The sequence below is a fragment of the Parambassis ranga genome, chromosome 18 (assembly GCF_900634625.1).
Source record: "Parambassis ranga chromosome 18, fParRan2.1, whole genome shotgun sequence".
Lineage (NCBI taxonomy): Eukaryota > Metazoa > Chordata > Actinopteri > Ambassidae > Parambassis > Parambassis ranga.
This window is the reverse complement of record NC_041038.1, coordinates 7508981-7536429: the sequence shown is the minus strand read 5'-3', so window position 1 is coordinate 7536429 and position 27449 is coordinate 7508981. Positions and strand designations below refer to the sequence as shown.

The 27449-nt window shown below is 41.3% G+C and overlaps 1 long non-coding RNA gene across 1 annotated transcript in view; it reads left to right on the top strand.

Annotated features, from left to right (window-relative positions):
* The first annotated feature begins 562 nt into the window (after positions 1-562).
* LOC114451078 (uncharacterized) overlaps positions 563-27449 on the top strand; it is a 37808-nt gene continuing 10921 nt past the window's right edge. The window contains exon 1 of the long non-coding RNA XR_003672172.1: positions 563-586. This is a non-coding gene — a long non-coding RNA (uncharacterized LOC114451078). The remainder of the gene's footprint in view (positions 587-27449) is intronic.

The window sequence follows — 27449 nt, the reverse complement described above, 5'->3', positions numbered from 1 at the left end:
AACCTTGTATGTTCGCTGTCAAAATAACAAGCTTTGGGAAATGTAGCAAAGGTCCAAGCACACGGGGTGAGCGATAACCGAGGGGCCACTGAATTACCTCAGAGACATATGGAGAGCGGGAAACACTTGGGTGTATATTTGTGTGTGCACATTTGTTTGTTCAGTGGTTATTTTACACTGGTGCAACGAAAAAAAAAAATAACTTGTCGGTAACAGATTAGGTTTCTGCTTACATCCTCTCTGCCTCCACCCTCAAATTTTTGAAACACAGACAAATATTAATGCAAGTTGTGCAAACTTGGCAACCTCAGGGGACTCTATCTTAGACATTTCATGTCCCTCGATTAATAAATGATGTTCCCCTCTTGACAGGGACTATTCTTAACCCTAAGTCTGTTCAATGCTGGGAGACCATCATTTTTCACTGGAGCTGGTGACAGCTTCTGCCTGCATTGAAGTTTAGCTTGCTGTACATTGTAATTTGCTGACGTTTCTTTTTTTTTTCTCTCTTTTCTCTTCCTCCTTCCTCTGCTGCCTCGTTTCCCCAATGGCCTGCTTACAGATGTGACCAACTATTCCACACTAGGTGAGTCTCATTTTATTTTCCATCACACTGTTCTTAGGAGTGAGAGCCATGTTTGAGTTGTCATGTGTATTTGTGGCTGATGTGAATGCATAACTATAAAGAAGTATAAGAGGGGAGGGGAGGAGAAGCAGTATCAAGATGCTGCTGTTTGCTCAGTAAGGTATGCAATGCTCTGCAATCCTCACCCATCCCATTTTCCCACATGTGTGCATGAGAATACACAATGGTAGCTTTTTTCTGGCAAGCAGATTGTGTGCTCTGTGCCTTCAATTTGAATTTTATTCAAATGAGAATCAAATAGCTCAGATTGTTCAAAGAATATGCCCGCAGTGTTGACTTAAACAAGCGTAGAACGGATCGTGTTTGTTTCCGCAACTGTGGAGAGTGTGTGGAAATATATCATATGTTAAGCTCTGAACCCCCAACTCCACATGTCAACATGAAACCTCTGGTAGTGTGGACAACCTTGGATTTCTTGTAGATAACTTTATCAGCCTCTCATCGAAAGAGTTCATCTTTTTTCACATACTAGCAGCACTTTTAAAGCCCTAGATTTTTAGATTTGAAACTTTCATTTCCTAACTTTCAGCCAAAAGCTTCTTTAGCCTTTTCCTGGTTACCATGGCAACCAGTTTGCCTTGTCACCTATTCACAGGACCACAAGAGGGTTCTAGCTATGTAAATGCTGGTCATTGCACCATTTCACAGCCTTGGAATTTTGATTGACATGCCACAAGATGATGATAACAGATGACTGATGGACTAAGAGCTTTGGATTAACATCCTCTGACAACTGTAAAACACTTTTTGCCCACATGTGATAAAAAGTGATCAACATGACAACTAGTTATAGCTAGCAAAATTCCCATATCTATAATATGAATTTATAATATAATATTTCCTAATCTATCTTTATTTTTAAAGTGGTAATCGCAGTCAAACTGAACACCCCTGCATTAACTCAATGAAAATGAGGTCTCGCCAACATGGGACCCCTACACACTGTGATTAGCCATTTCTAGCTGGAGGCCTTTTGGCTGCCAGCCAGCTATGAGCCATCTTCCAGCTATTGGGAGTCACCCCTTGTCCTATGGGACACCCTCCTATGACATTGAGAGGGGGTATCTCAATGCAACCAAGGACCCAGCAGTTATCTCTTTAGTAGCTGTCCTATCTTGGATGAGCCATCTATAGATGGTGGATGGGAAGCATTACATGGTCTAGACATATTTGTTATATTATTATGTAATGTTAGACAGGCAGAAAGGAGATATCTATATAATAATCTGGACAGGGGTCTATCACCATAACAGGTGATGTTCCCTTCATTAGTGCCTGTGTGAGTGTTCTCCATATACATTTCACACATATCTAAAACTGGTAACTTTTCCTCTCAGTGGTGGTAAACAGCTGCACTTCGTGATGGAAGCACTATGCATGCAAACCATGGACTGTAACAGCAGTGAAAATTAAAAGGCTGACAGCCAGGCAGGCCAAAATACGTATAGAGAGAATGTGTGAATGTGTCCCTGGCTACTGGATGCCAAGACATGAGCTAGCATCCTGTGTTTTGTTAGACTGTTTTTAGAGACACTCAGCAGGCAGCAGGAGTGCGATAGAGGTCAACTGCATGACTGAATCCACCATAGCAGGGCGTCAAAACAGGACAGCGGGACCTTTCAGCAGTACCCATGGCTCTGAGCATCTGCTCATATGGGGAAAATCAATCATCTCATCTCCAAGGTTGGACAAATGAGAAAACAGGCACACCTTGACTAGTGATTTTTTTTTTTTCCTCAGATACATAGTTTTTCTCAATGCATTTGACTTGTCATACTCGGACAGCTTTGAGAGATGGCCACCTTATTGTGTAATTGAAAACTCAGTGCCATGCCACCACACTAGCACAGTTTGGCTACTCGGCACAGCATCTGCAAGCAGTTCTGGTCTGGCTCTCAACTCTTTGAGGCAGGCGCTGGCTGACTGCTCAGAAACAGAAAACCCCTGGCTAGCTGAGAATAATAAGTACCCATGGGAAGCTGCCAGATGGACATTTACTGTGAGCCTAGCTGGAGAGGGAGAAATCTGTCAAACATCACACTAGGCATCTGTGGGGGAGCAGTGCAGGTTCACGTCCACCATGTCGGATAAGAGGACTGCTCTTTGTCGAGACTAAAAGCTGTTAGATTTTTAACATATCATGTTGAGTTGATGCATTTGCCTTCTTTCAAGGTCAGCAATTCACATTACTTTAAAGCCACCTGTTAGTGTGAAAGCTTTAAAAAAATACCTCAATAATGGACGCTGCAAAGTTGTTTATTATATGATGGTAGCGGCCATGGCTAACACAGTCACTAAGTGCTGTTTAGTAGCTTTTCAATTCAAAGGCATTCAGGAGCTATTAATTAACACAATTATTTAACTAAATTTGCAGAGAGATTCTGTTGGCGTGAGGATGGAGATAAAGATCAGTTTCTTCGGATGTAAGGTTTCTCTTAACTTCTAGTACAGACACATGTTTCTGTCTTTGTCATGTGTCTTCCTTATATAATCCTCGAAGCCTTATCTTTTCACTTGAAGTAGAAACGTCCATTTTTTTTCCTCCATACACTCTTCAATACAAAGCTATAGGCAAGGAATTACCATTTGCTCATTATGCTCTTGGAAGCTCAAGGGTTTTGGAGAGAGAGAGAGAGAGAGCAAGAAAGAGCACAAAGAGTTCATTCCAGTATCGTCAGCAGTGAAACAGGACCTCGGCTTCTCTTACACAAGCTGTGCACCCGTTATTATTGCATTATGTCTGGCAGCCCTTCTTTCAGACAGGAACTGAGCCACACTTGATCAGTGATATGACACTGGCAGAGAGGAGAACGATCGCTGGCTGCTCAGTTAAGCAAATACCATTATGCCGTTGAAGTCTAAAAGTAGATCTGTGCTTGGTAAAAACATTATAAAAGGCCAGCCCGGACAGTATCCAAAGCACTGTTAGCTTTGTAATACTCCACAGTGGATTCTTCTGAAATGGTTCTAGTATTATTATTTTTTTTTTTTATCTCTCAGAGGAAAAGAACAATGCAGCACTTTAAAGCCTCCATCTGGGCCTTTATAGTTTGTAACTTACTGATCCAACTATGGAGAAAAAAATACATGCTCACACATAAATTGTACATGAGGTTGATTGCCAATGACCAAGACCAAAATACAGTATGATTGCTTAACACAGACTTTCACCCAGGAGACTAAGGTTTGTGCTGCACTATAACTGTTCCTGTATTTGGATTATTACTTTAGTTTCCATTTGCGGGTTGGGTAGGGTTATGTCCCAAAAACTACTTGATTAGGATGATTTAACAAAGAAAAATGCTATAGTTTGGGTAAAAACATACTTTTTTCACAGTGGTAGTTTGAACAGGTCCACAGTGCCTGCACAAACACCAAACAACTCAGAACTACAAACGACCTGTAAAGTCATTATACTACACTTCACAAAAAAGTAGAGTCAGAGTGTATATGATGGAGCTATGTAGCGTGTTATAGCAGAGCCTGTTTTGAATCTATTCCAAATTCATTCCAAGACTCACTGCAGTTTGCATATCAGCCCAAGGTTGGGGTTGATGATGCAGTGATGCTGTAGAAGGCTTACTCCTCCCTGGACAGACACCACAGGTCATGTGCAGGTCATGTTTTTTGACTCCTCTTCTGCCTTAAACACCATCCAGCCGAGACTGTTGAGGACTAAGTTAGAAAGGATGCAGATGGATGCTCCCCTTGTCTTGTGATAGACTACCTGACAGGCCGACCACAGTTTGTGAGACTGCAGAGCTGTGTGTCTGACATCCTGATGAGCAACACTGGAGCTCCTCAAGGAACTGTGCTGTCTCCCTTCCTCTTCACTACCTACACAGCTGAGTTCCAGTACTACTCTGAGTTGTGTCACCTTCAGAAGTGAAGTATGAAGTATTCGGAAGGCATGGCCGTAGTCAGGTGTGTGGAGAATGGATGGGAGGATGAGTTCAGGGGCCTTGTGGAGTGTTTTGTCAGGTGGTGTGGGGAGAATCACCTGCAGCCGAAAGTGGCCAAGATGAAGGAGTTGGTGGTGGACTTCAAGTAAATCCCCACCCTACCCAGTCTGTATTAGTAACAAAGATGTGGGTATAGTCACATCTTACAAGTTCCTGGGTGTCCAACTGGAGTGGTCAACAAACACTGAGGCTGTCTACAAGAAGGGCATCAGTAGACTTTACTTCCTTAAGAGACTCAGGTCCTTCAATGTTTGCAGCAGAATGCTCCACATGTTTTATCAGTCTGTCATGGCGAGCACCATCTTCTTTGCTGTGGTTTGCTGGGGAGCTGGCATTAAAGCAAAGGATGCCAACAGACTGGACAAACTTGTTAAAAAGGTGGGGTCTGTTTGGTTTAAACTTGCCAACCTGGAGGAGGTGGCGAGGGACAGAGTGCTGGCTAAACTGCTGTCAATCATGAACAATCCTTCCCACCCTCTCCACAACACTGTGGACAAACTGTGAAGCAGCTTCAGCAACAGACTCCTGCTGCCCCGCTGCTCTAAAGAACAGGAAATCATTCATGCCGTCCGCCATCAGGCTCTATAATTCGTCTGTGACTGTCAGAGCTGTGCACATGAACTTGGACTAATGCATCATCTCAGATGCACTTCAAACTTCTCAGTTACATTAACTGTGTGTAGTTTTGAGTTTTTTCTGTATGCTGCTGGTAATACAACCTCATTTCTCTACAGGGATTAATAAAGTAATTCTTAATTCCTAAACCAAAGAGGATTTTGCCTGATGAAACAAAAAACAGCAAGAAAGTGACCAAGCAAAGCCTGAAAAAGAAAATGGCTTACGCTCATTGCCAAGAGCTGAGAGAGAGAGAAACAGGGATGCAATATGACCTTGTGGCTTTTGGAAACCAGGGAAATGTGACATGAGGTCGATATTTCAGTCACTGAAAATGGGACATGGGTGATTGCTTGCTCTACAGGTGCATCTCTACCTCTGAGGACTAAATGGTAGCCAAAAAATCGGGGAGGTAATAGTTTCCCTATAAAACTAAATAAACTTTACCTCCTAAATTCAACTGTGGTTAAAAACTAAACTTAATCACAGGCAAAAATGAAACAGCTTGTGGTGCCGGGGAGACTCAAACCCCACACTGTTGAGTGCACGTATGTTGTGTTGCATGTACCCCCAGATGTGTTGGATAAATTACCGGCCTACCTTCTGTGTGAAGCTATTCACTTATGGAGCAGTTTAACCAGTATAAAAATATTATAACACACACTACCTCATTTGTGGGCATTGTCATTTTACGGAGAGCCTGTGAACAGAATGACCCAATATAATTAGACAAACATACTGTTGTGTGCTTTTAAAGTCTTCATGTTCCCCCTCTCTCTTATACCAACAACAGCTGGGTGAGTAGTTAATAAGAAATGTGACTGATAGCTGGTTAGCATGATTTTGTATACTAATTAGACTGGAGTGACAGATCCGCCAAGTGTTCGCTTTTACAGCCGCCTCTGATAAATTTGCTTACATTGCATTATGTTAGCAGAGCGTGTTACTCTTTTCCTCATGTTTTTTTTTTATTTTTATATTGACAGGCACTGTTCAATATTTTCATAATAATCGCTCATCATGGCAGATGATTACACATGTGAGTCCCCCATACTAAGCACATACAGATGCTCCAAGGAGACCGTGCAGCAGTAATTTAAGCAGACACGCCACGCAGATTTGTGTTCACTTGGACGCCCCTATTCCTGCAAGTGAAGCTGTAACGAACAGATGGCTTATCTTTAACTTTATCAACAGCGACAGTGTCACTAGCAAATGCAATAAGTTACTCCAGTAGCTGCATCCATCAGTAGCTAACAGCATATGGTGAAGGCACTTTAAGGTGTCCTCCCTCTCTCTCTCTCTCTCCACCTTCCTTCCTGTTCTGTGAGTGGTTCTGAAGCCAAGCATCAGATGCTCACTTCACAGGACAGTGTGTGTGTGTGTGTGTGTGTGTGTGTGTGTTTGTGTGTGTGAGGGTTAGTGGGCTCTCACTTTGAGATCCTTTTCTTTCAGTTTGATCTGTTTATTCAAAGCCCTGCAGTATTTGTTTACTTATTAATTCTTATGCCAAGGGTTAGATTTAACCCCCGACTAGGCTTGTCACAATATCAGATTTTCACAGTGCAATTATCATGGCCAAAAAGATGTGCTTACACTGTTATTGTAAGAAAATTTTTTTGGGGAAAAATGCTTAAATTAATCTTTATGTGTGGTTATTGTGTAACTCAAACAGCTTTAGCTGACCTGAATCTCAAGCTCTCTCTCACTTCTTTGACAGAGAAATGTTCAAACACCACAGTAAATCAGCTTCAGTAACACAACTCAGAGCTGACACGCAACTAAAACATTACAAGGCTAGCTCTCTTTGACATTAACAAATGACCAGAGCAGAGAATATAGTCAAAACCATGATACGTTAGCTTTAACACAGACCTTTTACACAATAAAAACATTATAGCATAATCTGTATATTGTGATACCTCTATCATGAATATTTAGCTACTTATTTCCTGTTTTTGTCTGCTGTTAAGAAGATTAAAAGAGTTAAACACGAGTGTTGCCAGCCTTGGTAAAACATGTTTTCATCCATTTGGAGAAAACTCACAAGGCAGCATCAGCTACCATGTCTGTGTCAGGAGGGTGTTGTTTTTCCTCCCTCTCTCTCTCTCGTGCTAATAACAACCTGCATCGCCACCCCAGCCTCACCACCCCAGAATGCCACTCTCATTCCAACGCTGGAAGGAGAGTGTGTTTACCAGATCCTCCATGTGTTGCATTCCTGCATTAAGCTGAACGTCAATCAAAGCCTTGTTTGTCTGTGCAAGTGGCTCCGTCTTCTAACATGATGCCGGCCGCTCCACAAAAATGATAATCACCTTGTGGAGACAGGAGAAGTACATGTGCTGGAGGGCTGGTGATTAAAAGCTTCTCTCCTGAGGCACATGCAAATTGTTTCAGATTAGCATGTTTCTGTCATCGACACGGTATATGAAATTGATCGTGCACATCAGTGCCCTGTCATTTCTCAGCAGTAGCTTTGGATGAATTGTACTAGACCTTAGTATTAGTGACGCATCGCCGGGAGGTCGGTGTCATTTCTGTATGCTGATGACATTCGTTCCTATTTTAGAGTGACTATTTTTCAGGATGAATTAATATTGTGCAATAATCACCTCCAGTGCTTTTTAAATTTACTCTTTCTTTCTCGCTCTCAGTTTTGACACCCCTTTTTATGCTAACTTTCAGCTATGAAACCTCTGATATGTCACAGCATGCATCCCACACGAGCCCCTCGAGCCTTCCCTTTCCTATTGTTATTCTCGTGTTATGTCTCTCTAATAAGCAGCGTTAATTAGCCTGCTCTTCAAAAAATATAATTTTCCATTGTGTCTTCAGGGTTTGGTCATTAAATGAACAAAGGCAGTCAAACGACTGACACAATAGGCTCAGCTGATTAAGGGTGCAGCCGTAACAAATGATTCAACATCACCGTTATCTCATGTTGACTAGATGATTTGTGCCAAAGACACAACCCATACAGATGAGTTGCTGCTGCAGTCTCTGTTTTTTTCAGTCAGCTTCTGCAAATTCTGCATCTGCTTAATTTATTCCCTTAAAAACTTGTCCCAGCATCAACATAAACAAAATCCTGTATTATCAAAAAAGGCCTTTTGGGATATCAGCTGAAGTCATATGGTCTCCTTTGAGACAGCATCTGGCCCAAGTTGGCTCAAGCATCCTGATTCCATTTTGGCAGAACATTTGAGAATGATGAAGACCACTGGACAGAATCCACGGCCTCGCTTCTCTGAAGGTTGAATGTCAGAGGTCGCTGGGTGGCCAACCCATCTGCCAGTCTGGCACTGCCACATACAGTACAGGATGGATGTAGCTAATCGAGCAGCATGTTTCGTGGGAGTCTAAGCAGAGACAGGCTGTGTTGATTGCTTGCTCAGATGTATACATCTACATCACAGATGATGTCATCATCCGTGGTTTGATTAACAATGTTTTTACAGGCGCAAAGGGATGGAATTTATTTGTTTTTTAAAGAATATTACAGCATTTTAAACAGTTTTGTTGTGGATACAGGGTTCTAATGGGATTTTTACTGTGTTTTGACACCCCAACCATATTTTTTTTTTTTTATTAACCGTTCTCTTTCACACAAGTTCTCATCTGGTACAGTACAAACAGGAGGCTACATGTCAGCTCACTAGACCTACATACATGCATAAAAACAAACCAATCTTCCTGTGGTAGCATAAAACTGACCAGCAGTAACGCACAATCATTGTACTTTAGAGCTGCAAATGGCCAAACAACAATGTAAACCAACATAAAACTTTCCTGTTGAGTTGAACACAGGTCTATGTGCAGCCCTGCACCTTGTTTGTAATCCAGTAATTAACCCTTTCATAGCCAATCTGCTGTTAATCTATTGAATTTTATGAGGTGGGCTACTGAACCTGTGGATTAATTGCAAAAAGGGACTATTAATCATATTGATTTATCAATAAACATCTTGTATCAATAACAAAAATGGGACAAAGTTGGATTTGGTTCGAGGGTTAATTAATCCTACCATATAAACACTGCCATTGCAGTGCCAAGGACATGAATTATCAGCCATCATTCTCAGGTTAGCTGTGATACCAGTATAAAAATCTGTTAACATAAATATTTGTTAAATATATAAATATTTCACAGCCTTTTTGTTTCTTTACAAAATACAGCAGTTTTTTTGTCCTTTTCTTTTTATTTTCCCCCTTTTTAATTACCTTTCAGAGTGGAGCAAGTGTCACTGCACCGCGAGTTTGAGCAGCAAAGCATGGCTCTACAGAGGCTTCACCATATTTACCCTGCAGAGCTCTATGTACACACAAAGCTGCTCCACCACGTCCCAGTGCAATACTACTCTCACTTTCTTGACCGACACTAAAATAGAAACTTCTGTTAATTAGTCCTTTGTGGCCTGCCACGCTGAGAATCCAGGTTTGTAAATACAGGAAAAGATGTGTCCTCAACTGTCCCCTGTTACGGATTAAGGCCTGAAGCCAGATGGGAAATTTCAGCCAGGCTGTTTTATTTAGTTTTTTTTCCCCCACCTGCTCTGACATGTGCACTGACATTCCTGCAGGTCAAAACGTGAAATTACTGAAGGGTTTGTATTGGCTCAGGGCACCTGGTTAACCACAGGCTGTGCTAAAGGGTTACCCTTTGGGGTACGCACAGCAGAGTGACCATGGGACTGCAACTGAGATTACAAATGGAGAAATTAGGGGAGCTAAAACTACTGATTGGACTTTGTGTGTTGCTCCATATTGATCAGTTTGCACTGTGCAGACATCCTGCAGATCTGTGGACACCTGGCAACTTGAAGCCTGTAAAAATTAGCAGCAAAGTCACCCACATGAAAAGCCTGCAGTTGCAAGAGTAACAATGCAAAAGGGAAGTTAAAAATATTATATTATTTATTATTATTTATTATAAAATAAAATATTATTGTCACTGGACCAATAATCATAATAATAATGCCCTTATTGGCCAGATTCTGGCAGGCAAGGGGTAAAAATTTAAGTAAAAAAAATGATTGACTATGATTGATTTTGTAGAAAGGATGCTAACGAGCTAACTTATATCAAACCACTCCATTTATCCAGATCGAGCAAAGTGGACAAACACAAGGTTAAAACATGTTTATGCTAAATAAACCACATTCTCAACACCAAAATGAGACGACACCATTCATCTCTGCAATTTCCCTGTAAATAATGAGAGTGTCTTTAGTTTACACAGCACTGTTAGAATAAGATTAGGCAACAGGGACTGCAAGAGTCAATCACAGCATCACCGCATCTTACTGTTTTGCTGTTTTTTTTGCGATGCAGCGAGGCTGTAACACGTGTCACCGCAACATTACACCCATCATTAATTTGCCATCTTGTTACCTTACAACCACCTCTTCACTTCTTTTATTCTCTCCAACTTTCCTCTTTGACTTGGCATGATAATCACCTCGGCTGAAAGGCGGCAGGCGACGAAAAGAAATCAAGATAGTGTATGCAAGAATAACAAGCTGACGCTGCACTGTCAGCGACTGAATAATCAGTCCCTCCCTATAGATTTCCACCACAAACAGTCCCTTATCTATTTTTAGCATGTGTTTTTTTGTATTGTATTGTTTCAAACACACTGTCATACAGCGCAAATACACATCCCACACAGCACTGAGTTTACTCAATAGTAAGTGACCTTTCACACTCATAACAGCCACCATCAATCTGCTGCACTGTGACTATAGACAATTTAATCCCATCACTAACCTCTTCTTCACCAAAACTGTTAAGGTTTTTGGACATGCAACGAAGAGGAGCAACATAATTACAGGAGTCCCTCATTGTGCAAACTAGTGTGACTGCCGTGGTGAAGTCATCGCTGTGTGAATCATATTAATTACCAGAGCAAGAACAGGTAATTTATAGGCGAACGTTCAGCGAGGCTCAGCTGAGTTGGGTGCATTATGATTATATTAACATAATCCGGTCATGTAAAATTGGATCAGCAATAATATTAAAGCAGGCATAGCTTCCATTCAGTGGCACTAATTCCTCTCCCTCTAAGTCCCTAATGAGAAATAAGGAAGCACTTACAAGCAAGCGTACGAGTTGAACGGCAGGTAGAGATTATCTGTCCGCCTCGCTCACTTTCTCTATGTGTCATGTGAGCGGAACCCACAGAAACAAAGAAAACCATCGCTTTCACTCACAGTTTCTCTTTTCCTGCCTCTCTTCAAATGAATAGCACTTTGTAATCAAGCTGGAAGGATTTTCAAACACGTCATTATGAGGCTTTTGGGACCAGCTGACACACCACGATTAGGCTACTAAATAGAAGTTTTGAAAATAAAATCACACTGTTATCAATAGCAGCGCTCAAGTCCCCCATAAATTATAAGTTGCCATAGTAGAAATTATAAAGCAGAGCCGGCAAAAGGACCAACACGAGGATTTGCATTTATAACCAAGAGCCTGTGGAAACATAAAAGAAGAAGTGAGTCATTATGTGAGAACATGACTGTTGCCATGTATTAAACACATGTAGGGTCTTAATATTAGTATTCAGAAAAGGTTTATTAAAAATACAATACGCCCCATCCTGCTTTGTTTTGTCTGCTGTGTCCTCGTGCCAACATCACATTTTCATTTGCACAGATTCATGACAATTATCGGCCCTGGCTGGAGGAGACCTTCGGCAGCTCTGGCACGTGTGAATAGGCGAACATGCAGAATCAAAGACAGCAATCACAAGGGGAAGCATTCACTGCCTTATCAAGCTATCTGTCAACACACAATGCTAATTCAGGTGTGAACAGCAAACTCATTGCCATTTTGTAATCTGGCTATGCTTTCAAAAATATTGAGTGTCTGCCCATCTTGTCGTTTCCCATTGGACACGCAAACAAAAAGTTAATATCCAGAAAGAATTGGGAATGAAATGAGTTAAAAAAGGATTATTCATTATGCACGCACATAATATGACAGTCGATACCCTATCGATCACTGTGGAATTTTAATCTACGCATAATGACACAACATTAAGTGAACCTGATTGATAGTTTTTACACATGGGAGGACACAATTATGTTTCACATGTGCACACTAACACACACATAGAGAGAGATTCCCATGCGCACAAGTCTGCCTGCAAATTCACACACTCCCATTCCACAATGTTATTATCTCATTCTCCATGGTCTCATTTTTCACAAAGCCCCGGGGTGTGCGAGGGACAGTCAGGGTTGAGCTCACACAAGCCCCGGCTGCACACCCGACTGCCAGTGAAGGTCTGTGTTAGTACCAAGTGTGACGCTGCCAGAAGAAAGAGAAAAGGGGGAAAAAAAATGTGGATGATCCTGCACAACAATGCAGTGCAGCACCTTTGCAGACCGCCATCAGAGGCAGCTGCTTCGCTTAATTTGTAGATTAGAACTGAAGATTAATCATTTAAAAGACATTACAGGGTGAAATGCAGTCTTTGCTCACTAGGTAAATGTAACACGAGGTCAATATGTCAGGGCTTGGAAATGGAACGTGTGAGCTGCTGCCAAAAATGGGGACCATGCTGGAGCGGCTTTCCTTGTAAAAGGTGCTTAATGCTATAAATGTTTGTTTTATGATGACTTTTCTTCACTTAACCATTTACCCAGGACTTTAATGTGTCACCCTAACAACTACTTGTTTTATGCCAATCCAGCTGTGATTAATAACAGAAGCTAAAAATAGAATGGCTAGTGGTGTTCGGGGACTTGAACCTCAGACTGAGTAGTCCACCATCCCGCACCCTCCTACGTAGTCAGACTTTTGTGGCTTTAGCTGTCCAATCTTAAGATGACTTCGGCCAATATGATCATATATTTTGTTAACCAAAACATAATATAATGTCGTATGTTGGAAAAATGTCTGTATGTTCCGTTAGAAGAAATGTAACCCTAAGACATACTGTACATGGCAGGTGTATGTGACATTTCTTTATGAGGACATGTAGGTCTTTGTGGCTACATATCAAAACGTTGTTTTGTGCAAGTGTTTCATGTTCCTGCAACCCAGGAAGGAGGAGAGAGATGCATATAAGAGACACAAGTCCTTGTCAGCAAAAAGTGATTAAACAGTTTTTATATATTAAAATGATTTGTGATTACATCACCTATGACTGCTAATTGTTTGCATGCTAATTTCCAACACTATGGCAGTACAACATTAGCAGTGTGACGATGCAGCATGCTGACATAGCCTTCAGTGTCTGACACACACACAGACAGCACTGTGTTAGTCGATGATGAAGACCCCCAGCCCTCAGCTGCGGAACAATCCGTAGACACAGAAGTAACACGACGGTGCTGGAGGCATATAGTTCTGATGAGTTGACTGCTAGCAGACAGCCACACACATGATTAGTGTCAGATCACTGACATCATCTAATGTGATGCCTCAGACACGGGGCAGCTGTTACTGTAAGGAGCCAACTCTCCACCATCACTTATATGTTATTTGTGAGCACAGGGAGAGGAGGACAGAGAGGCTGAAACCTCCGTGTGTCTCTGTCCCACTGACAGAGGCGTCAATCGCCTTGAGGGGACGTCGCATACTTCCAAATCACTCAGTTAATCATTAGTAAAGTTAGAGGAACCAGAGCCCAAACCAATAACTCTCAGCAGTGAATTTAATGTTTGTCTAGGAGGTGCTGTAAAACGTTCTCTCCATTTTTCAATTTCCACATTAATATCTTAAAAGAGGTTACAGGACTCGTGTGGCTTTGACATCCTGCTCCCAGGTTGTTAAAAGAACTTTGTGATGTACGAAGTTAATGTTACCATTTTTATTTTTGTCTCCTTTCCAGAGTATGTCTCAGTGAGGTAAAAAAAAGCAGATATTACAGCTGTCAACAAAACAACATGAGGTGTAAAATTTGCCGTAGGGAGAACACACACTTTTGGTGCCAGTGATACACTGAATAATACATTACACAGGGGAGACCAGAACATATAGATTACACAACATACTGAAGGAACTTTTCTTCTCCCACTTTTGTCACAGGAAAAATACTTTTCTAACACTTGCACAAGAATAGCAATGGCAACATCTTTAAATTTAGAATGGCGAATGACGCCCCCTGAACGTGTGATGAACACTAATTAACAACGTGTCAGCTTGAGAACACATCGTTTCTTGCCTCTTTGCACGTTGCATCCCCTTGCTGATGCAGTGGCGGGTGGAGCGGGTGGAGCGGAGGACTGAAAATTTTATTTTTTTTTTTTAATAAGCCTCCTGTAAGATCTGCACCTTTCTGAAAGTGTAAACCTCTTGTGTACCGGCACTCACATATCCCTAAGCTTCAAGATATGCCATATGCTGCTTATGTTCTTCCACAAAAAACACTGAAGTTTGCTTCACCGGGCCTAAGTGTCTGACCTTTGCAGATTTGTTGTTTTTGCTGGATGCTGGATAAATAATGTTGTGAGGACACAGACAATGGTTGATTCAATTTAAATATGGTTTGTAGATCAGATTTACACATTTACACACAACCCTTTTTCGTTCATCACAATGGATTTTATAAGTTCAGCAAAAGAGACAGTCTGTGTAACAGGCTGACTGATCAGGTTAGTGCTGTCTACCATAGACTCTATATGAAGACAGAAGTGAGGCTAAAACACCCCCACTTGCTGCAGTAAATGTCATGTCAGCTCTGTGATAGTAGATGGACTGTCAAACACCCTCCACACTTTACCCCAGTGAAAAATGTTTGTCCTCTGAGGGGGGGCATGACAGCAAATAATTAAGAACCACTGAACTAACCCATGTTTAAAGGCTCATTGGTATTTAATTAAATATGATTGGCTAAAAAAGGGGGAAGAAAGAAGTTGAAGGAGGGATGTAGGGTGTGTACATAGGTTGACTGCTGATAATGCATCTTGACTGGTGTCTTTTTTACGCCAGCGCCCAAGAAGTGAGATATTTTGGCTTCACTTTTGTGGTACGAGTGGAAGCAGAGCTATGTCGTCCATCTTTATTTATTGGCCTCAGTCAATACTATTCTCTCTTTAATATTTTACACCATGTTCTTCTTGCTTTTCAAGCTAACACAATGATATAGAGGCACGTGGAGGCATGTGGAGGCATGAAGAACTGTATAGTCTACTACAAGGAGTTGAGGGTATCATTATTTCATCTGTGTCAAAGACAGCTCAGTATGTCCTTGATGTCATAAGCATGAGTAACTATATTCAAAGCAGCCTCTGTTCTCATTCAGGTATAGCTCCTGCTCCATTTTATGCTATATTTTCTATTTTTTTCAAGCAAGATAAGCTGCAACCATTTTTTAAAAAATGGCAGCGTGTTTGATGTACTTTCCAATAGAATATTATAGTAAGAATGCTTTTATCCCCACATAAATGAGTTGTTTATTTCACTTTCAAGTGCAAAACCCACAGTGCTAGAGTTTATTTGAATTCATTAAGCATATTTGTCCCTGATCTTTTGAATCTTTCTCAGCACACTATTGCAGATTAATAAAATATACCATGAGTTTATGGCTCTCATATGCACTCGAGTCGTACAAACAAAGCCCTCAATGACTTGAGACTTGACTTGGACTTGGGTGTTGTGACTCGTGAACAACGTTCATTTCATGGAATTATTTTCCATAATGTGTGGTTGCGTGCAGCCACGGGTTTCAAATCCACACAGACCATGGCGACTGCAGCGTCTCCTTTAGTTGTGCCGTTTCTGAGAACATTGGGACATGACGCCTTTGAACAGATGGCTAACAAGCGAATGGCGACCTGCAGAGTGTGTGACGTAGGGATAAATGATGGCAGCTCGACAACGTCCAGCTCCATCAGGCACCTGGAAAAGTCGAGGATAGGTCAGTCTATGACTTGGTTAGGTTAAAGGGAAACTTGGTCCGTATGGACAGATAACCGCTAGCAAACTAATCAAAGCACAGATGTAGGCTATACAGACTAAATGCAGATTACAGATGTATTCTTCCCCATATGACCTTAAAGTTTTATTTGATTCATTATGAGTCATTTATTTGTTTTGATTCATTGATAGGAGTCTAGGATGCTGTAAGCTAGCAAGCTATCTAACGTATACGTTCACAAATACACTTCTTGCATTTGGGGAGCGATATTACTGTATATATAGAGGATGGTATATGATTTGAAGCTAATGAGAAAATGTCATTTCAGACATGAGACTTGACTTGGAAAATGATTTTGAACATCCCTGTTCCTTACACAGGACATTCTTTTAATGAGAAAGATGCCAAAAAATTGAATGAAAATCATTATCCACTTATTAACTGTGTTAACAAAGAGAGCCAGTGGACTCCCAAGCATGAATATCACACTCTTGTTTAGCCACCGCTGCGTGTTGAGTCCCTGTGCTGTGTGTCTAAGGCTTGTGAAGATCTGACTGTAGAGTCTTAGTGGTGTATTATTCACAGAGAAATGGGGCTTACTACCATAGTCCTCATCCAACACTCGCTTTAAAAGGTGTGTGCTCGCGGTGCAGTGCGCTCTCTTTGTTCTTATTCCTCACTCCTCACTATATATGTGTTTTTCTTCATGCCTCTTTCATCCATTCCCTACTTCTGCATAACAAAATGCCAGCCAATCACACCATTATTATTCCCTGATTAAATTGCGTGTAGAAAAAAAAAAACAAAAACACTCAAGTCACTCAAGCTCTATTAATAAGATTGAGTATCCATGTTTAGCACAATCTAATGGATGTGTGAAATAAGCCCCAGCTATTAATGTTTAATGTATAATTGAATGTTCTACATGGCCAAACTTGTTTACTGGAATAATTGATGTTTCTGATTTCCCATTTGTCTGCAATATAAGAAGGGATAGAGGGAATAAGAGGGAAGAGACAGAGACGGAGACAGAGAGAGAGAGAGACCCCCTTGGCTCATCCTCTGCAGCTAAAATTTGTGAGGTAAAACCGCAATTATCAGGCTTGAAGCTGGATTTAATTGATGAGCTCTTAAAATCCAGCAACCGCTATTAGTTATATAATATAATATAAACTCCTCAAATGCTAAAAAACAAGTGCACTTCTCTCAGATGCTGCTTGTGCATAGGATCTCTACACAGCCTGAAAGGTGTTTGTGTAAAGGTGTGTGTGTGTGTGAAGGTGTGTGTGTGTTTTCATTTCATCAGTTGGGTTTGTGCTGTGTGTTTACCTGAGAAGAACAGCAGGGTGTGACTGAGGTGGAGAGTGCAGTCTCTCGGTCCACTGCACAGTAGACACAGACTCCAGAGTGAGTCTTCATGCTTTCAGTCTTGCTGTGTTTCTTTATCTGTTTTGTTCTATTCAGGGCTCAATGATTTGAGGAGCCCGTCTAATAGTGATCGTTCTGACCAATGTTTTGACTGTTACACTAGGAGATATACCGACTTGTATTTGTAGTGTAGCAAGATATTATCAAATCTGGATTTATTTACAGTACATCTATTATTTAAGTGGTCTTTTTTTCATAGGTGGCAAGTTGCATTAAATATAAATTATTAGTAAGTCTCTGCAATGCACCCAGTAAAACTACCTTTAGACATAAACAGAAACTGAATTTCTGTCATTCATTTACACACAGCTGTAGGCTAGCTGCATTTAAAGAATTTCCCCTCAGGGATAAATAAAGTAATTCTGATTCTGATTCTGATGCTAGCAACCAGCTGCTCCAGACATCTATGTTACAACTAGTAGGATAGTTTGTTGCTATCATAAAGTCATTTGCAAAATAAGCAAGCTAGCCATTTTAATGGATAATCACAGGACGTTTGGATGAATTACCCACTCATGATAGCATTGTGCTACATTAATTGGCAACTTGTCAGCCTTAGCAGGAAAGCTAGCAACCAAGACAACCAAGAAAGTACATTACAGTCCTTTTTACACATAAGAAAAATATGCACGCATGCAAATGTCATAGTTTTTTAGGAGCTGTGGAAAAACTGCTCTCCTATAATTATCTTTAAGCTATCACATTCACATTCATCTAGAGTATATTGCATGGTTTCACTCAGCTCCCTTCTCTCTGTTTCCTCTCACACTTCCACTCACATCATTCTATGCAATCAATAATCAATGTGCATAGCCTGCCAAAGACAAGTCACCTGTAATACTGTTTACAGCAACTGGACAGTAGCCAAGTCTTGATCAAACACGCAGAGAAGCACTCAGCAGTGCATCCTCTCGCCTGCTGTCTTTGCAGAGCTTCACACTCGGGGGACACTTTCCTCTCTCCTGCCGTCCCATGCCCCTCCTTTTCACACACTCCTTCCACTCGGGCCTCCTTAACCACGCTGCCTTGGAGTCATTTAGACTTCTCCCAGGTGGTTCAAATTTAGTTTGAACTTACAGGCGGGTTTAAGCTGATGAATAGCTTTTATTGAACATGAATAAATTTAAGGATTGAGATTAGTCAGCTCCTTCTCTCTGATGATCTGAGTCTGCCAGAGGATGTGCTCAGCATTAAAAACTGCACCGAAGGAAACACAAAATGTGCACAGTCTCTGTTGAAAGAGGAGGTTGGAGGGGTGGGGGCCTGTTCTGTGTGAGCTGCTTGCTGAGAATCACATAGTGCTTATGAAAACACTGGCGCATAATGCAAAGGAATTCTAAAATGATGGATATGTGACAGAGAACTTGGCACTCACCCTCTCAGCTCTTAATCTTTCTGTCTTATCGCTGATGTCAATCTACTCCTTCCTTGTCCATAACCTATCCCTGTTATTTAGCCTCTTTAAAATTAAAGCCTCTGACAACAGATCTCCCACAACGTGAGTAATATCACCGCCGCTGACCTTCCCATCCCTCAAGCAGCCACGGGCCTGCGCATTGATCGATCTCGCTGATGGCCTTGGTGCTAATCTTCCAAGGGACCGACAGGAGGTGACGGTATTTCACCGCTCAATCTAATGCAATTACCCTCAAAATAAACACATTTTGGATAACAGCTGACCTTCTGATGAAGGAAGTTAGGTGTGTGTGTGGGTACTTGTACACGCCTGTTGTTATTTATCAAACAAAACATATTCTAAACAAAGTGTCGAAGATGAGGAAAGTGGCTCAGCTTGGTTAGTGACCGTTTCTTGAGCCCTTTAATGTCCAACACGGTTCAGGGTAATTTCACGTGCCACCATTTCTCTAGTTATTTCCTAATGAATTTAATATCTAACTCGAGGTGAGGCTCATTCAGTCCGTTTTACAGTAACATAAAGCCTTTACATCTCGAAACTAAAATCCCCTCTGGGAAGATTATTACAGCACTTAAAATGAAAGTGATGTGATGAGATCACAAGTGCTAAATTAAATAATGGAATGGACGGTAATCACTCTGAGCTTAAGCTGTTGTAATTAGAGCAGATATGATTCCTTACATACATAATAACAGTGACCTAGTCCACGTCCTTGCCATAGGGAAAAGCACAGTGGCCTGTAAATACTACATCTTTGAAGACCGAAGCAGTCGAGCATAGCCAGACATGAGCATTACTTCCCTTTTAAGTTTTCTACTACAGATGATTTACAGACATCCCCTGAGCGACTTCCTCATACACATCTCTGAAAAGAGCAGCACAGTGAGAGAAATCAATAATCAACAATAGGGCAGCAGGATAGCATTTTAAAAATGAGGAGAGTTTCTTGAGGGCCCAAAAGTGAAGTGCATCCAAGAGTTGTCTCTGTTTAGATCAAAAAATATCTATATTTATAAACTATAAACCAGAGCAGCTGATATACTGGCTCTAATCACAAACTTAAGACCAGTCTCCAAAGTGCACACTTAAGAGTAAACCCTTATTAGGTGTTACCCCTAAGGGAACTGCAGCCAGATCCACCCCGCAGTTTGGATCATTTGATTCCTTTCAAGACTCTCAGATTTGGCTCAGAAAATAAAATAACAGATATTAATGCATCTTAGTCACCTTTGATGTCATGACTTTATACCCATTGAGGTCATATGACCTTCCTTTTCTTCTAAATCTGCACTTAAATCTCACCGATTACGTAAATTTCAGTCCCAAGCCAAGATAACATCATCTGGAGCCATTATAGACCACTTTGTGGAGATTCATCTGAATTTGTGTATCATAATTGTTGGGCCACAGACTGCTTTGGTAAAAAGAACTGGCTACACATTGCTCAAGGACCCTTCAGAAGAGCAGAAGCTTCAATTTGGCTAATGTGGTTGACAGACACTTTCTCAGAGTACTATTCCACACCGCCGCATCCATGAGATTAAATTTCCAAGGTGTGACAGTTGAAGCGCAATTCAGCTGCAAACTTTACACCTATTTTCATCAAGGTTGCTCTCCGACGGCCCATTTGGGAGCGATCCCCATGCACAGCTGATTGTGGCAAGATGGGCATCTGCCTGTCCAGATGCACTAAAGCGGCCTGCTGCCGGTAAGCTAAAGGGACAGCGACAAGCACTTAGCCGGTCCCTTAGCAACCGGTCCCATTTCCTTCCTCTTATCTAAAGTGACAAGAAGAGTTTCCTAGCCCTCCTCTGCCTGAGGCTCATCCTGCATTATCTCCTAGTGTACCAGCACCACTAGCTATCTCGTGTCCCTGATTCCCTCCATCTAAAAATATGTTAAAAAGGATGATGGCATTGCTAGAAATTCAGGAGTGTGAACAAGCAGCGTAGCTCGGATGTTTTTTTTCAAGCCGCTGATCATATCGTAGGATGATGGACTCGGAGCAGACGCCTTGTGGAGGTCCATTTTTGTGCCATGCATCGCTTTGCCCTTCCCACCGAGTGGCTGCAGTTACCGATTCCGATAAAGAGTGTGTGGTGAATGCAAAGGGACAAAACATGTACTAAAGCAGACACCCTAATGAGATATTGATTGCCCACACTGATGTTTACACTTTTGCTTGTCTAATACTCTCCAAGCCCACCATAAACAATCAGCCATCTGTTCAAGCACATTCTTAGCTCTGCTGGGCAATTTAGTTATATCTGATGTTCAAACGAATTAAGAGAAAGTTTTGGATTTGTAATGCAGCTCACATATAATTAATACATTTTTACATAGTTTTCATACTTTCATATACTCCCACTGCACAAAGTGGACCAAAACAACCTAAAATAACTAAATGAATGTGCATAATTTGTAATGACTTCAACCACGGCATGCTTGTGCAACTAAATTTGACACCTCTCTCACACACACACATACAGACACAGCACAAACTGCACCCAAACAAAACACATGAAAATGCATGATTTTTTAGCTGTTTTGACAATTCTGTAGACTCAAAGGCTACAAAAACACCCTCTCCTTGAGAGGCAAGTCAGAGAAAAGCACAGCAATTACATCTTAGCTCCCCCATCCTTCTTTTTTAGCTGCTCAGGACCAAATGGTCCCATTTTTCTGTGCTCAGTTATACTCAGTATTAATTGTGAAGAAGCCCCCGGGGCTCAAGTCATTCGGATACTATTCATTAAGCACGGCTTATACTTTATAGCCACTGAATGCAAAGCAGCAAATGATTCAAACTAATTTTTGTTCTAAACAACAAAGGGATGCTCACCCCAAGCTCCCTGTTGTTTGTGCGATGGCCTCACTGCCTAAAGTAAAGGCTGAGAGCTCCCATATAATGAAGCCAGGAAGCTGCTCTTGGTTCACAATCAATAGTGACGAGCTCCTTTAAAACTCTCAACTTTGAGCCTTTGATGCCCGAGAATACATTACCGCCGTTAACTAGGGCTCCAGTCCAGGCAATAAGCATGCAGCTCACTCTGCAGGCTCCATTTGCCATCCATCCCTACCGATGTGCACCACTTCTTGCCCCCCTTTGCTATTACAATTACAGCTCACACTCCAGCTGTGGTATACCTTCTTTATCAGTCCTATCATTCCCACTCAGCAAATTTATCACTGTTTTGTTAAGGGGCATCAATAAATATGTGCACCGGACACGGTGGTAGAGGCTATGAAGTGCAAACCCAACACAGCTCCACCCACATCCAGTCATCATGAAGCCTTCCATACAAAGCAGCAACAGTGAATGCAGCCAGGCAGGCAAACACTGATTCTGAAAGTGTTTACTCTCTATGTGGATGTGTGTGGAAAAAAATGTAAAGAGGAATGAATGTTCCGCCTCTGAATGGGTTTTGGCCCTGTGAACTCCACAAAAAGCATCAAAGCAGGATGGAATTAAATACAGCTATAGGCTGCAGCTTTTTGCTGCTCACATTGACAGTCACACTGCCTTGGCTGTCAAACGCAGGTGAATCCAATGTATTTGCCCATATGTGTTAGCGATATACGTGCAAGCTGCCATACATTTAACCATCACACATGTCACATGCTTGGCTGTAATCATATATGCGCCTGGCTTGTTAAGCAGCTTTGAATTTTAAATGTGAGGAATTAAATTTGAAGCAAAAAAGGTTGGCTTCTCGCCTCACTGTCCACCATTAACTAATTGGCAGCATTGTGTGTGCTGGAGGGGTGGGGTGGGGGGAGTGAAACAAACTTTGAATAAGACAAGCTGACACTGAAGAGACAATTCCTGTGTGTCTTGCTTAAATGTATCGATGCGAGGATTTAAATGGTGCGCTGAATCACTTTTACAACAAGAGGATGGTAATTTTAGCAACAATATGACATCAGAAACATTGCTTATGAATATTTTAAACGGCTTGTGGTGGCGCACGTGTGTAAGTTACAGCTGTGCATTTGTGGAGCGGTGTAGGTTGCAAAACTTTTATATATTTTAAGAGATGCATGCTGCTCCCCGGCCTGTTGATTGCATAAAGGGATGTCTGTCCCCAGAAGTGATATGTGTGAGATTACGTCTGTGCTGCAGAGCCCTTAAGTGTAAGAGTATTATGCGTGTTGGATCTCATGTGGGAGGACACAGGGGCTGAAAGCTATTTATACAGATTATAGCTGTGAATGAGGTGTGGAAGGGGATATACTGTATGGAAGATTGAGTGATATGCCAGCTAGAAAAAAGAAAGAAAACAAGAAAAAAAGAGTGAATTTGAGTCCAATAAATACACAAATAAATGGCTTCAGCTTTGTTTGATTTCATTGGAATTTTGGGGATTTTTTTTTTGGTTCAAATAAATATTTTGATATGATAATTCAAGTTATCACAAAGGCTCCAGAACTGTATTTTGTGCACAGCAAGGACGGGTTACCTTTGAATATTGCAGCATAACAGGAGAAAAAGTGTGAATCAGTCAGGAATGATGTGCTGCCATTCAATGACCTCATACACTCATTTGGAGCATTTGCTAGGTTTAGTAACACTTACTACTTATAAGCAGATGTCAAGATCATCAGAGATCTACTTTCATGTGCAAGAACTGGAAACACACATTAAAATCTCTGTGTCAGATCTTTGTGGCAGCAGCAGTTTGGCCATTTTTAAATTTTTGCCCAATTTGTCTTTATAGTTTGCAGCTAGAAGCCTGACTGTGGTGTATTTATCTGGTCTTAAATCAAAATTTGAATGCTATATACAAGATTTTTTTTTTAACAAAAAAACATCTTTTCATTGTTTGTGTTACAACAAAGACTAAAATTGAACATTTAAACCTTTAATTCAGATTTATATTAATTTTTCCCAGCCAGGATCTATCTCCTGCTATAACACTGCACTAAAAGTAATGATAATTTGAATTATTATAAAATGTAGAGCTCTGTCTGTAAATAGAGATTAGCCGAACTTCAGTGTTTTATGCCTGTTAGCTAGAATTAGGTCTCTCCTCACATTTCCTCAAAATGTGTCAGAGTTGGTTATAGCCATACCTGTCATTGTGCTCATGGACGGTGACACTGCAAATCGGCAATTACAAAATGTCAGCAATCAAAGCAGAGATTAGGTTTGGCGAATTTCAAAATACAGATGGTTCAGAGAAATGTGCAGCTCCCCGATGACGTCAATGGCGGCATTTTGAACTTTGCACTGAATTGAGCATAGAAAGTACTCTTTCTTTAGGTATAGGAACCACAGGGGGCCATGCATCACCTTTTTGGTTGCCTGGTTACTAAGAGGGAGCTACATGAGTGAAATTGTTTGTCTGTTGCATTGCAATTAATTCACAGAATGCTCAATCTTAGTGGTTGTATTTTACAGATTTTTCCTCCTAATGAAACTATAGCAATGCATTTTACATGGAAACTGAAAATGACAAGCTTTTAAAAGGTGAATAATGGCTACAGCAGCTAAGAGTGCATATTGTGGCAGAAAAGGAAGCATCCAAGATATGTGTATAATGTAAATAAATGTAAAAGAAAAAAAAAATCAGTATTCAGAGAAAGGACTACCGTCTACAAAACAGACGCTAGGCTTTAAAATGCTATTATACTACAGAAATATGACCTATCCAACAGCAGAAAAGGAAGCTAGCATTACCATCTTGAAAAAAATCAGCAAAATTGATCAAAATGTATCTCGTCTTCACTAAGAAATGTAACATGAGGTCGATATTTCAGTGCTTCTAAACTACTTTTGTATGGCAGCAGACCAAGGAATGTTATGTTATGAATCTGTTTTATACCAACCATGGTCATCACAGGGGGGTGGTGTTACTTCCTAACATGGCCTTCTGCAGCTTTAACCGTCTCATGATCAGCATATCTTCATATTCTCAACCAAATACCAGATTTTTTTAAGGTTATGTCATCATATATCTATATAGGTAAATATCGCTCACTGCACAAATATAATCCCTTTTGCTGGTTTTTCTTTAAGATGCCTTCTCGACAGACTTGACTCAAAGTCCCTAATGACTCTTGTGTTAACACTCTAGCCATCTTGGAACACACTGTTCTTTGTTCAGCCGTGCCATTCTTTCCATAGTGTGTGTGTGTGTGTGTGTGAGGGGCGTTTGGTTATACCTCCAGGAAACAAATGTAATTTACTATAGAGAAGTCTGTTCTGGTTCATGTCACCTATTGTTCTTTGAAAGAAGACACACTTAAAATTATCTGTTCAAGTCTCATTAGCACAACCATTAGCAGTCTGACTTCAGCCCTGAGCCTCTCTGTATTCTCACCTGCTCCCTTTTTCTCGAACATAGTATAACATTTATGTGCAAAACAACGCAGTAAAAAATATCCTAAATAACAATTTCACATGCTGAATCACCTACCTAAAAGGACAGGAAAAAAACTTGACCAGACACACACACACACAAAACACTTGACTGAAAAAACAGCAGCAGCACAATCAGCAAAGCCATTTTTAATGAGCCTCTTCCCCTCTCCATCTATCAGAATGGAATTAGGACAGCACTCAGCGACTGAGGGGAGGGAAGCTGGGAGAATGGGGGCACATGGCAGAAGGAAAAAGTCTTCATTAAGGACAGTGAAGTGGAGGTAGGAGGAGAAAAGTGAAGGAGGGGGGGGGAAAGAGAGAGGAAGAGAGACTTAAGTGATCCAGAAAAGCTTCTCCCCTCCTCTCTCACTCTCTCTCTCTCTGCCTCCTAATCAGCGAGACAAAGTTATGCCGGTCAGAGCGTTTGTTATTCTAGCTAATCCCTCATCACGGTATTTCATCAGGTTTGGCATTTGGCTATCTGCATTAATTAGATGTTCGAATGGTCACAGCGTTAATAACTGACGTGAGGCAGATAATGAGAAATGGTCTGCATAGGTTTCTCCTTTGTCAGCGCTGATACCTCTGTGCTTGAAACACTGCGTCGTGTTTACCTGCTCCTGGATTTCATTTATTGATGATTCAGGCTGTTTTTAGTGCCAGTGGCGATAATGTACTGTCTGCACTTTGGGAGATAAGTGTGTTCAGGAGCGATAGTTTGGACTTGTTCGGAATGTCTCCTCCTTCCTATTTTTATCTCTGCTCTCCGTCCAAAAATTTTTCTTTCAGCTCTCTTCTTTCATCCCACATTTCTCCTTACTCGCCTTCGCCATTCTCTCCCATTCACACTATCTCACCTGTCTTCCTTGTTTTTTTCCCCCTCAGAGGCTCCCAGAGGAGAGTAAGAGCCCATATCTCTTTTCTGCACACTCTCCTCACTTTAAGACTGTCTCCTCCCTCCCATCCCTCCCTCTTTCATCCATATCAACAGCAGGTGAATAGCCCCCTTCCCTAATATTCATTCACACTGTTTCCCTTCTTCTTCTTCTCTTCTTCTGTCCTGCTCCATTCTCACCCAACATTTTAATATTCTGCTGTCCATCCTCTCTCTCCTTCTTCCTTCCACTGACAGGACCCTCTTTAGTATTCTGTCAGTTGCTGAGTCTAAGGTGACGCGCTTCACTCTGTCACAGGTCTCAGATCAGCTGCAATCAGGCAGGCGTGCCGTCCTTGACCTTCTCTGATGTGAAATTCTGGTCTCTTACCTCTCTCGGGCTGAAACAATCCACTGCTTTCTTTACTTCACTGCTCTCACTCTTTAAAGCTTAATCCTTTATCAGAGAAGACATGTTGACTAAGAACACATTGTTATTTACAGGAGCGGCCTCAGGGAGCAGTTGCAAGGCTTATACACCTGAGAGCTGTGCAGCTTCATTGGAACAGGGTCTTGATAAAAGGGCAGGATTTTTCCTCCTACATGTACTCCCCTCCTTTGCCTTTACATGTCTTTCTCCCTCTGCTTTTCCCATCTGTCCCTGGTTGTCACACATCAGGAGTGTGGCAGGGAGGTTTCAGAATATGTCAGCCTGCCGTCTGCCCACTGAGCTTTTTTTTCTTTTTTTTAACCCTCCATCATCTGTAAATCTTTCTCTTCCACTCTTCTCTGCCTCTGTAAACAACTGATTATGGCTCAGAGTTATTCCATCAGGATGTTCTTTTTCTTTTCTACTTTTTCTTCTCTCCAGACTAATGATTCTTGTCATGGCACAGAGCTGAAAATTGAGGCACTCACAGATCCCCCCCTGTGTAACAGAGCCTTTATCTTTCAACTTTCAAATCCCAGCAGCTCCTTAAGTCCTCTCTTTGGAGAGTCAGCACCAAATCTCTCAGTCAATTTACCAGGCGTCCAAGTCGTCATTATTTTGTGCACACCGCTATGATCTTATTATCATTAAAATTCATCCCTTACATAAGCATCAAGGACACGATACCTCTCGCTGAGAAGCAGACACGCCCGAAACCTTCTTTATTTTTATATTTACTTGGTGAAAGCAAATGATTCAAAAGGAGTGAATGCTCAATAAGCAACAAGCCGTGTGTGAAATATTCAAATGGTGCCCTATTTACAAAGGCTGAAGAGTTTCTCTC